Source organism: Epargyreus clarus, unplaced genomic scaffold (genome assembly GCF_041222505.1).
Source record: "Epargyreus clarus isolate Ecla_fem2 unplaced genomic scaffold, WU_Ecla_fem_2.2 ptg000017l, whole genome shotgun sequence".
Lineage (NCBI taxonomy): Eukaryota > Metazoa > Arthropoda > Insecta > Lepidoptera > Hesperiidae > Epargyreus > Epargyreus clarus.
Genome location: NW_027332225.1, coordinates 13,040,338 through 13,053,950, shown reverse-complemented (window position 1 = coordinate 13,053,950; position 13,613 = coordinate 13,040,338).

Here is a 13,613-nt window from a genome sequence, read left to right as displayed (position 1 = left end):
GTTGATTAATAGATGGTTTTGCAGAATACATCAGCATAATAGTTACGAAGCATTATGGTGGTGGTTTGTAATTGGTCTTCTTAATCAAGGGTTCCGAGGTTTGAACCTTATGCATGCATTTCTGATTTTTCACGACGAAACCTACATGTCAGAGATCTTTAAAAACCTTTTCAAAGGTTTATGAAGTATACCTAATCGCCCTTGGTTTCCTACTATCAGAAAGGTCATCCATGCATTGCGGCTGTAGTTATAAATATTAATTCTAAATGGATTTTGAATATATTTACATGCGTCTTAGGTATGTAATGAATTTTAGGCGCCTAAAAACTATTGTATTGGTGAGGTTTCACCAAGTAGTGCCGTCATGTTTGCGAACGTAATATCTTTTTTTAAAACCTTTTTCAAAACTACTTAACCCAAACTCGTTACGTCAAGTAATTTTGACTATCGTATATCAGTTGATGGTAGCTTTACTAACAAAAAACTATCAGTTACTGTTTACTCTCCAACAACCTCACCTTGCACTATAAGAACATAGCGCTGTTGTATACCCCGCCTCACTTTACCCAGTTTCTTGACGCTGTTGACCTGTGATGCGAGAAACTCGAAGAATTCAAACTTTTGTATCAAATCTAAAATTTTTACCTTAGATCATGAGTAAACGTTTTGAATAAAGATAATAAAATCCTTTATTTATTAAAAACAGCACACTAGAATTATCTGTGTCGTAAGAGCAAATACACACTCAAAGTATTGTCGGGTTCGATTTCTGGACAGTTAGAAATCTAAATGCAGAATTTGAATTTTTGAATCTAAATTATGATTTTTGAAATTATGAATTTCTATTCTGAGTTCGTTTTGTTACGAATATTTATCAAGAAACAGAATATATAATCGAAGTTAATGTCGTCATAATTATGCAAGTTTGGAGTATGTCCCATTGCTGAGCATTTGTTGCTATAAGTTGAAAGATTATGAATTCATAATTAAGTGATTAAAACATCAAGAAAGTAACTAAGAATATTGAATAATTGCATTAAAAATTGCTAAAGTTGTCATTGGTTGTACTACAGAATGTTGTATGAATGTACGAGACAATAAAAATATTGTATTTAATTAGAAAACATTCAATACAAATGTCATAATTACATTAACTGGTAACCCCGATGAAAGGGTAAGATCGTCATTATAATCAACCCATTTCTGTCCTTCTGTGTGCAAATGTTGCAGTGAAAACTCTAAACTAGTTAAAAATACTTTTAAATAACAAATTCAGTTAAAAGTATTTATACACCTATGGAAAAGTAGTATTGATTAGTTATATTAGTTATATCGTTTAAAATGTGGTAATACAAATTAATAAAATTAATATCTTAAAACCTGACCTAATCAATGCCGTATCTTTTCATAGAGGTAGTCCATCCTATAGTATAAAAGTGGTTTTGATTGATGCAATAGCTAGTTTTGATTTAGAGCGGTGAAAATTACTTTTAACCGCAGCAGTTCAAAGCACTATTGACGAATGAATTTCAGACAAAACTACTTTTATCCAATTTATCTAGTCAAAATTATTTTTGCTCGTTTTTCAGCAAAAAGTACCTTTGTCTATTTAAGAGTTATGACTGCGACACACATATTATTGTATGTCAACACTGTGAACTGCGCTGAATGCTGAAAGATTTCACCCAATCGTGAGAAATTCGTAACTACACTCCTACTCTGTCAAAAGTAGTATTATTAACCGAATGAATTTCAGAAAAAAACTACTTTAGACCTAAAGTCAAAATTAATCTTACTTATTTTCTGTAAAAAGTTCCTTTGTCTGCTTAAGAGTAGTGACTGCGACACATATATAATTTTATGTCAGCACTGTGCACTGCGCTGAATGCTGAAAGCCCCAGTGCACAGTACAAACGGCGCTTCACCCAGTTCTGGCTGTTGACCTACACGCCGCAGTGTCGACGATCCCACACACTTCACTCTAACAATTTACTAGATAACATTCGTGTATACATTTCAACGAGCACATACAGTACTTCTGATCTATAGAACCGGTGGAAACTACTTTTGACTGGTTATATTAAACTAAAAGCGTCAAAACAAATATTGAATAATGAATTTCACACAAAACTACTTGTGTCCATTCCATTCATACAAATTAATTTTTGCTCGTTTTTCAGTTTAACGTACCTGTGACTTTTTAAAAGTTTTGACTAGTTATATTAAACTAAAAGCGTCAAAAGCTGTATTAATTTATGTATTTCAAACAAAACTCCTTTTTACTTATTGTCAAAATAAATTTCACTTATTTTTAGTAATAAATATTTTTGTCTGGTTAAGAGTAGTGACTGCGACACATATATAATTGTACGTCAGCACTGTGCACTGCGCTGAATGCTGAAAGCCCCAGTGCACAGTACAAACGGCGCTTCACCCAGTTCTGGCTGTTGACCTACACGCCGCAGTGTCGACGATCCCACACACTTCACTCTAACAATTTACTAGATAAAATTCGTGTCTACATTCGTACGAGTACTTCAGTACTGTATTATGTTCGTATTACAATAATATGTAGAAAGTGTATACGAATAACTCCGATTTCAATCAGGGGAAGGGATGTTTGGGTTTGTGGTATATCTATGATACGATATTATATGATATTTTTATGGTACACTTTTCACATAAAAGCGATATTGGAATAAAAATTACAGATTATCCCTCTTGAGTTCTTCTTGTAAATTGAATGAAAGTTTTGTAAAAATCGATTGCGCCTTTAGGATAGCACACATAAAAAAAGTGTGTGTGTGTCAGCTACGACGCACGATTGGAGTTTACTCCTTACGAACGATAATTATGATATATATCGAATAGAAAAAAAGGGTAAATGAACGCATCTGCTAAAATGATAAGAGAAACAAACATATATCTGTAATTATTCGGATTATTTATATTACTTCAAAAATAGAAATGGGTCGTAATAATTTAATATAAGTATTACAAAATATTATATAAATATAAATTATATTTAATCAATTGATTAAAAATAATAATAATAAAAACACTAAATAAAAGATCTAGCTGTTCGTATTTAAAATGTATTTATTCATAAATGTAAACGATAAGCTTACCAATTAATCCATGTGTTTTTTGGATTCTTCTTCATTATCATCTAAATCAATTTCTTGCATATTTTCAAATATTTTTTCAACTTTAATCACTTGATGATTTGTTTAATAGTACATAAAAATACACGTATCAATGCATAGAAGTACAAGAAAACTTTAAAATCAAAACATTAAAACTTGATGGTTAGGTTGCTGTTTATGTACGTTGTATATAGATGTATATATGGGCGCATCATAGATATATTATACTACCCTACGTCAGTAGGATAATATATCTATGGGGCGCATGGGTATAATAGCGCCATCTAGTGGCAAGTTTTATAAATTGTAAGTTTGCAAGTTTATCAATCTATGTATTTTGGTTCCAAATATTATAATGGTAACTTAATATAATTGTTTATATTAAAGTAAATTTTAATATAATGTAATTATTTATATTTAAAACAATGTTAAACGTTTTAGAACTTAAAACTTAATAATTATAATTTCTTTGCCATCTATAAAATATCCTTGTTGCAATTTACGGATGCAATTTATATGAGACTCAATAAACATGTTATTATATGTAATTTGGATTGTTTCTGAATGTTTTATAATTCTAGAATTCATTTAAAACGTATTGCTAATTTTATATAACTTATTTTGAACATAATTCATTAGCAATAATTCTGTAATAAATATTAAATAATACTGTTTTAATTTTGCCCGTTTATCGTTGATAGATGGTGCTGATCAATAATGCATCCATTTTTATAAGTTAAATTAATATATCAGTAACTTACAAAAGCCTCTTTATGTTAAAAACTTATTTTGCTAATATTATATCTTATTCAATTACTTACTGATTTTATATGTTACTCTTCTTTAAAAACGTTCATAAAAGATTGTTAATCATATTATGGCGCCAATGTTCATATTTTTCACAGTGTTTATAAATGATCAAACCTATAACTTAATTTATGCAAAAATGTAAACAAATTAGTTAATGACGTTTTAATGTTTTATATATTGCTAATTATTTTTATTGTAATAATTACTTTCATACGGGATTTGAACTTACTGTATTTTAAATTAATAAAAGCACTCTTGATTCATATTTTGGTTACCGTTACGCCTCAACTTTTCGTGTTACACTTGATTTTACTCCTCATAAAATTTCCGTACCGGGGCTTATAACTCAAATCGTTTCTTAAGGAGTAAACTCCAAAAGGCTCAAATATGCTTATATAATATAAATTACAAAATAATTAAAAACAGACTTCTAGACGAGACTAAAAACTACTTAATGTCTGTTAACGAAAATGTCAAGTTAGAGAAATTATAGTGCGTACGTACTGAAGTCGGTCGGTCGGTATTGATTTTGACATTACATACTAAAAAATAGGAAAAACCTATGTGTCAGGATTTACGGAGTTTCCAGCTATTAAAATACAACTAAATACCGAAGTTCCTTTCCGCGATATTCCGTTGTATACGTCGTTCATTGCGGCTTAACTTTGTTGAAGCGAAACGGTAACTATTATATAATGATCAATGGAACGAATACTTGTGTAGAAGATAATAAATATAGTTTTATAATAAGAGGTAGAATAGCTTAATTAATTTTGTACTAGACGTCTATTTGACCTCTTTCGTTTTACGGAGTTGTGCTTGCAAAATCACTTGTACGCCGTGTTACTCTTAATTCGGTTTAATTCTCATATAGGTCAAGTTATCAAGCCGATATCTAACGATCTACGGTGTTTTATTTTATTTTTAAATAGCTTTTATTTGTGGAGATAGTGTTTTGATGATTTAATTTCTTTATTTTCAATCACTGTTGATTTCTAATCACCGTTTCGGGTGCAACACCGTTCCTTGGCTCCGTAAACCTAGACCAATTTTCTAGGTGTTGGTTTGTAGACATGGTAATCTTAGTGTCACGCGCTTTCCTTCATCGTTTTAAGTAAATAATAATTATTTTTTACGATACGTATGAAACTCAAGTTCCCAGATCGAAAGAATAAGTAGAGGTGAAAGAATAGTCCCTGTTTCGACCCCTATTTCTGCTTAAAAACAGCAGTGTTGAGCGCTGCTGTTTCTGGTTTGAAGGGTATGTGAGACATACTTGTCCAAAGCCGACCTCACGTAGGAATCTAATCCTACCTGGGATTCACTCCATAGGCGGCAGTAGCTACTTACTATCAGGTGGACTTCATTCTCGTATGTTGAGTTTCAAATCAATGGGCTATCAGTATCATTGTATAGTGAATATGACCATGGATTGCAGTGACTTCAGATGAGTTAGATAAGTTTAAGTCGCTCAACTTCGTGTATACGACTTTTATCTCGAAACATAATAGATATTAAACATTCAAAGTTATATCAACAGTGAATCGACTTGGGAGCAAAATAATATACATATTTTAATATTGAAGGTTCCTTTACTGGCTGAATAAAGAAACAGTAGCCTATTATTGTTTACAATCCAAGGTTAGGCCCGGGGCTGTTGGAATGACCTTGATTGCCTGGTTTCACTTTACCCCAATGGGGAACTTACTTTGCTGATGTCAACCAAAAGCGATGAGCGATGGTTTCTTAAGAAATACTCGTATTATATATGTACGTATAACGTATATGTACGTATTATAAGAGATCAAAGTTTAATAAAGTAAATAACATCGCTCATATTTTAAATTAGAAATTGTTTTTTGTTTGTGTGTGTTGTTTTGTTGTTGTGTTTGAAGGTGGTTCGACTCCGGAGGCACTAGCGCCACATCTATTTCTATCTAATAACAACAGAGTTAAGCGATGCTGTGTTCCGCTTGCGTGGAAGGGCGTGGAAAGAGAAATACTTCTCCGAGGTGTTCCACTTAGTCCTGGCAACGCATGTTACAGGTAGGAATCTAACATTATCTAAGGTTAATAAAGATGTCTGTAGGCGGTAGTAGTAGTAAGAATTTCCAGGTAATCGGGTGTTTTATTATAATACAATACAAGTACAGTAAGAGAGTAATATATCAAGAAAATAACACAAGAACAGTAAGAGAGTATTATTTTATACTACGGAAATATCAATTGTTTGTGAATAACTCTTTGATGGTGACTCATTGATGGTGAAGCCCGTTCCTTACTGTTAGCACGTGCTGTGTCCCGATTGTAACGATAGGGAGTCTTTATGGTTCCCATGGGGAGTGTGGTAATGAAATAGACCAATGGAAGTATTGTATGAATCATTTGCAGGTACTATTATTTTTAAACAAAAAAATGTAACTACAAATTTAAACATTAAATATTGTATTGTTTCTACTATTATTCAAATTCATTATACTAGCAATCATGAAGTAAGTAAGTTAGTCCTCAATTGATAATTTTTGTTATTAGATAGATGTGGCCAATGGGTAGCTGCTCTCTAAAAAATAAGACGAGCTGACAAATTATAAAAGATGACAGATCCAGTATGGTTTGACGAGGTACAGTCATACGTATTTCTGACGTGCAAAACAGTTTTGTGTTTCGCGGAAAGCTGTAGATGCCGGCTGACTCACATTTATGCGACCATATTAGTTTTTAATAGTGACAACGATTCCGTGACTGCTTCAGATCGAATGTTATTCTATACAGAGGTAGTTACAGGTGTCCAGGGGTAGCAGTAACAACTTTTCCATAAGGCAGATAGCATCCTAGCATGGTACCTACTTTAATCTCATAAAAAAGTGTTATTTGCAAACACGTATGATTCTATTGCGTCTCCTGAATTAGAGATACCCATACTTAACACCGGTCACATCTACCAATACACCTTTAGCGATGGACTCTGACCTAAGTCCCTCTCGGTTTCATACGAGACCTGTGCCCAGCAGTGGGACCGTAATGAGTAAACAAACTTAGCATCAGCAAGATACTAAAGGGAGGATCGCGCACAGAGGGTTCAATCACCCCTACAATTTTATATTCTCCGAGTGATAATTTATAGCTGGTAAAAGTGATGAATGGGGTTTTCTGCCTGATTCATCAATTACCCATTATGGGCTGGGTCTGGCCTAAGGGCGGTCGCGTGGGTGTTTATTAATAGACGTGTTTATCGGAATACGGTGAGTAATGAGAAGATTATAGAATAAACTGCCTTGTTAGTAATTTTGCATATATGTGAATTTTTAAAGTAGTAAAATTCTTTGTAAAGCAGTGAGGCTAATGCTCGGAACTCGGCCTCTGAATCGAAGTATCGTAGGTTCCAATCCAGTACACGAAAATCTGATCTTTAAATAAAAATAATCAAATGTTAAGTTTGCCAATCGGCAGTTGGTCTGCGCAGTGGACCACCTAATCCAATGACATAATTCCTAATTAATGACAATTTTATACTCGTAATATAGGAGTAGCAGATGAGCACTTAACACTGGTGTATTGTATCGTCGGAATCAAACCACAGAGGGTTTTACCACCTTTAAATCTATGGTGTGTCTAAGGCTAAAATTAAATAAATACAAGATTCATATTAAAAGGATTATGTAACCTTAAAATTTCTTACGATAACGTTAATAACGAACTAAGTGGCGTCACTCAGAAACTGTGCTAAAACAAATAATGAACGCGGTGTAGGGATGCTGTGTAGGGATATCTGTTAAGTAATTCATCCTTTGAAGTTGCCTTGAAATTCGCAGCAAGGTCATCTTTATAATTAACACGAGAAGCCTTGTATGAGCTGGTATTAACAGATATAACGAGCAAACAATGTTTATATCTACAGATTTATCTTTTTGGTTATATTTTTCGTCAACCCGTTATTGTCCCACTACTGGCCATGGGCCCCAAAGTGACAGCCGCGCAAATACGAATTGATAGACTTCACATATTACTTGCTTGCAACAGATCCTGAAATTTTTCGGTCACGTGGCACGACGAGACCCAGACAACTTAGAAAAGTTGATAGTCGTTGGTCAAGTGGCTGGAAAACGTTGCAGAGGGAGATCACCAACCCGTTGGACAGATGTTGTCAAGAAAACCAGCAATACCACAGTCCATGGAAATAGCACAGAATCGCACTATATGGAAGAACCATAATAGACAAGGCTGTTCTTGATGGTCACGACCCTCAGTCATGAGGAATCAACTAAGACGACGACGACGAGACTTCACATATTTTAAAATTTCTTAAGTCTCACATAGAGTCTTGGTATGGAAGGGTGAATATAGAGATCATTTTTTATTTATTATAGCACTGATCTTTTAAAGGAAAGAAGTTAAATAAAGAAGAAATCAAACAGAGGAAAACACGACTAAACAGATATAAAAACAAACAAATATACTACTCGGGCATATATGTAATTTTACGGGATTTCTTCTAAATGTACTTAAAAATTAATCAAGGTTTAAACGACCGGAAATTTTATTAATTTATGAAACGATTTTGACGAAACACGGCTAATACAAAGTTAAGAATGTATGTCCATGTAAATCAGCCCAAAAAATTAAATTATACAAAGATGCAAATTGCAAAACTGTTCAATCTTATCCCAAATTCGACAAAATTGCTAAACATCTAGTTAAAGCAAAGTTTGTTTATCGAGGGATTATAACAAAATTAAATCTGTTATACGCAACAAGTCTTGTTAATCAAAATCAACCTGTAATTTCCTAAACCACTCCATCAATATTTGACGAGAAAAAATTGAATCGAACTAAAATTACGTTCGTACCAATCGATCAAAAAAATATTCATCCTGTCGGGTCATGGGAACGAAAAAAAGGAAAAAATAAGGCTTGAAACACGAGGAGCGGAAGTGACGGGCGGATGTGAGCACCGCAGGCTCGGTACAGCCTTTCTTGAACTGATGGATTTAGTAATAACGCACGGAATACACAATTGAAGGTCTGACTGACCCATTCATATGCAAAAATAGCCTATAGGTACGACAGTTCCGCGCCACTTTTGTTCTCAAACAAGATTTAAAGATTTATGAAGTTGTAGCTGCAGTAGCCTTCTCCCGCGGCGTCGCTTGAATTCACTAATTGTTTAAGTGAATTTGTTTAATTGTTGTTGTTTATTGAATTTAAAGTATTAAGTTATCTAATTCAGTATACCAAAATTCCTAATTAACTTTTAAGAGTTACGAAATAGGGCATTAAAAGCAATACATATGCGGTTCTGAATTTCACTACACTTTTTAAATTTCTATTTTTATTTTTTATTTTAATATCTTTTTAATTCTTTTTAAATTTCTCTAATATTATTAAATGTATGTATGTACTTACAAATATTTTCAGATAAGGCCTTCAGTAAAGTTCTACCCAATACGTCCCACACACATCCTACCTTATTTATTATTTTTATTTACGAAGTGATTTTATATCAAATTATTTATATCAAATGAAAGGTGGTCAGACAGAGAGAGATAGTTTGATTCTTGTAAATTCGATTGTGTAGGAAGGTGTCGGTACAAGGTAGATAACATGTAAACGTGTAACATCCTAAATGGGTGTCGTTGTCGAGCGACACACGTACCCTTGTAGAGGCCGGGCTTTGTGACACAGACACCCAATATACGTAACCATGGGTAGGCCTCTTCCTAATATAATCGTAAGGATAACCTATGCTTCACTGCAAGTTGGTTCTTTGTGGAATAGCAATCACTACTTATAATCTTGAGTTGTCAATAGCATTTAGTAATACATTTAAGTTGGCATGGCAGAGGCTACTATTTATATACCTAACAATTTCTACGTATACAACCTGTACTAAGCCAAAATTTTGCAGGTCTGTCCTGCAGGTGAAACTTTAAAGTTAAACAACAACTCAGTCAAATGTAAACGGGCCTCGTATATATCATGTTGTAGAACACTCCGTGTTTGTACATATTGCAAACCTTACTAATATTATAAATCCGAAAGTAACTCTGTCTGTCTGTTTGTCTCTTCTTCACGCCTAAAACACAGAACCGATTTTAATGAAATTTTGTACAAAGATAGTCTGAGACCCGAGAAAGGACATAGGATAGTTTTTATCCCGGAAATCCCACGGGAACTAGGAATGGCGATCTAAGATCGATTAATCAGAAAATCGATCTTTAGGACCGAAAAAATCGATATTAATAAGGATTGAATCGTAAACTATGCATTTTAAAAAGTGATGATCTTTAGCAAAGTTGTTGTCCATGAGACCACAAATTTTCACCAGATGGCGACACTGTATTCCAATGAAGGTACGAATTTTCAGTTTTATGTATGTTAGTATGTCATATTATTTTCTTTTAAACGCAAAGAGTAGGTTTATATAATTAAATTTAGTAACTAATTAGTACGTACCGTCAGCGCCATGTGCTTCTTCATCATCATCAACCCATTACTGTCCCACTGCTGGGCACGGGTCTCCTCACAGAATGAGAAGGATTAGGCCATAGTCCACCGCGCTGGCCAAGTGCGTGTTGGTAGACTTCACATACCTTTGAGATTTTTTTTTTAATCTCGCAGGTATGCAGGTTTCCTCACGATGTTTTCCTTCACCGTTTTTAAACAAGTGACAATTAATTTCTATACGCTAAATCTCTAAGTGTACTTAGAGTTGTTAAAATTTCATACTCAGGGTAATAGCGCATTTGTAAGACTTTAAATCGAAATCTTCTTCTATTAGACATTACAAATGTCCATGACCAGTAATTACTTTTCTGGTATTGACGTCTATCTCATTAAAACAAACAGTTCTGTCTAGAACATATTGAATTCAATGAAGCCTACAAGATAATTATCTTTCTAGACATAGGTAATTTATATTTTATTTTTGAGAGAAGACAAGACATTTTCAAGGTGGTAGAACCCTTTGTGGTTCGACTCTGGCGACACCACCGTTACACCTATTTCTGCTTAATAACTGATTTGATATCTATAGTAAGGGAGAGATACTTTTCCGAGGCGTATTAGCTTCCTTAGGGATAGCAACATATCTGTGGTTGACGTCAAATAGGAATATTTAATCCTATCTGGGATTGGTAACAGATTTCCATGGGCAACAGTCACTTACCATCACGTGGACTGCTTGCTCGTCTGCTATATTATACATAAAAAAATACCAAATCACGACATTGACCCTTCAGATGAACTTCAACCCTTAAAGTTAACTGACCGGTCATCTCTAAAAGATTACCATTGTAAATTTTAACTAAAGTTTTAAACTTCAAAGCTTAAGATAAACGCTCTAGGCGTTCGTTGTACAAACAGCCCATAGGTATAATTTAATTTCGCATTTGACTCTACGAAAAGGACTCCTATACTATCAAATCTTTTAGATAATTATTTATCTTTGTGTCTGTGAATCTACTGGCAACTTAGTTCATATTGTAATTTTGGCATTAGTCTAAAACTGGGGATCAAAATTCTGAATTATTTATTAATTAAGTATTATTGTAAGGAATTAATCGAGAAGTTTGACCTTTTCTTTCTTTCTTTCTTTCAATATTGGAGTTGCACACGAGCTTGTAATCCACCAATGGTGTTGACAGCCTATGGACATCTGCAACCAACTTCATATAGAACAAGATCTACCTAAATCCGATGACAGATGCGTTGCCACTTCTATGACTAAAATGGTAGCCACGTATATAACTCAGCCCATGTTAATATGGTGAATGTTAACTTTATAGACGACAAAATATATTGTATCGACACGTTACTTATGTGGCTCACGTCAAGTATATCTAATCCTATCTGGGATTGATTAGAGATGTACATGGGCGGCAGTAGCCACTTACCATCAGGCATGCATGCTAGTCCTCTACTAAAATTGAAAACTATTGCAAAAAAATCTTTATTTTACAACAAATGATATTAAATATGTAAAATTAATAAAAATAACAGTGCATCACCCGCACAGATAACTTAGCCCCTATTGTTGCACCTGCGTTAAAAATAGATCACATCCCGACGGAAACTTTAGAAAAACGTGTGATCGTGCTCGAGTGGCAACACGACTCGATAGGATGAGACAGATGCGACTACCTATAAAGTGGCTATTAACGTACACAAACTTATTGGACACTTCCGTAACTAGTAACTTCACGAAAACCACCCTTGTTTGGTACTAATAAAAGCTGTCGGTACCAGCATGAATACGGTTGTGTGTTTGTAAAAATATAGTGTCAAGTTACAGGCAACATCCTGCGAGACGAGGCCTCCTGCCTCTTTGAAACAATACTTGATCCGTACGACAGAAATTAAGCATAATAATAAGCTATAAGATTAATCATCACTTTTATGGAACGGGTATTCAGTTCATCTGTTAAATTGTTATTGAAATCAATGGTTAACCTACACTATATTGGTAATCGTGTGAGATAGTTTTTACCATAGAGATGTGTCAGATTGGAGAACTGAGGCTGGGACTGTTCTAGAATTGTACATAAATAATTAAAGTAAACGAACGTACCATTGTTGTAGCTATCACGGAGCGACATAGTTTTTTAAAGATTAGAAGATATCCAAATGATGGGTTTAGATACCTACTTGTTTCTTTGTTTATGTTGCTACCCGTAAGAAATAAGTAGGAATGTCTTGTCTGCCTTATTCTTTATTCATGTATCTTTTTTAGAAAGTAATTATCAACTCAATTATTCGTGATATAGGTACGAGTATACCACAAAACTAGAAACAATAAACAAACTATTGCACGCAATCTGGTTTGCGTAGTATTAAAACTACTCGCGAGATTTTCTAAAATAAAAAGAATCTTTAGTGTAAGTATATCAATCTATTCAATTTTTGTCTACTAAACATCGAAAATTATAAATGTTTAGTAGACAAATCTCGATCTTTAGGACAGCACTCATATATTTGATATGTTGCATTTTTAATCGTGTAGTATACAAGTTGTACACCGAATCTATTATTTTACGATTTTATTATAATCGATACATACATAGGGAGATAGCCGATAGATATTAGTTTCGTCAAATCTATATGTTTAGCAGTTGCTTGCATCACAAATTTACATATCCATGTAATGCCTGCAACAGCCCCATAAGCTCCATTGTACATCACTTTAATTACCGCGGCTTAGCTCTGCGGATACCGGCCTGATTAGTTTTATTACACTAATATGTTTATGTACTTCATGAAAACAAATAAATTCTACGTACATTGAATTGTTTGCTGAATACTTAAGTGGAATAGATAAGTGAAAAGGCATTAACAAGTTCGTTTCGTCTTTATAAGGGTTGGCTGTCAGTGTACCTACTACAAACTACAACTACAAACGACAAATGCTTTCTACATTCACAGCCCCACACAAGGATTCCCTGTGTTGTGGGTGCCATGGACACACACATGGACGAATACACAAACAACCAGACCCAGAAACAGAAATCTAAATTCATCATTTAGATATCTGTCTGGCCGGGGATCGAACCCGGGACCCTTTGCGCGTCAGACCGGTATGATGGCCGCTCTGCCACGCGGGTCGTCGTACCTACTGTCTACAATTAAGAGCAAAAGTATTACTGAATCCTTAGCGTGGTGGAG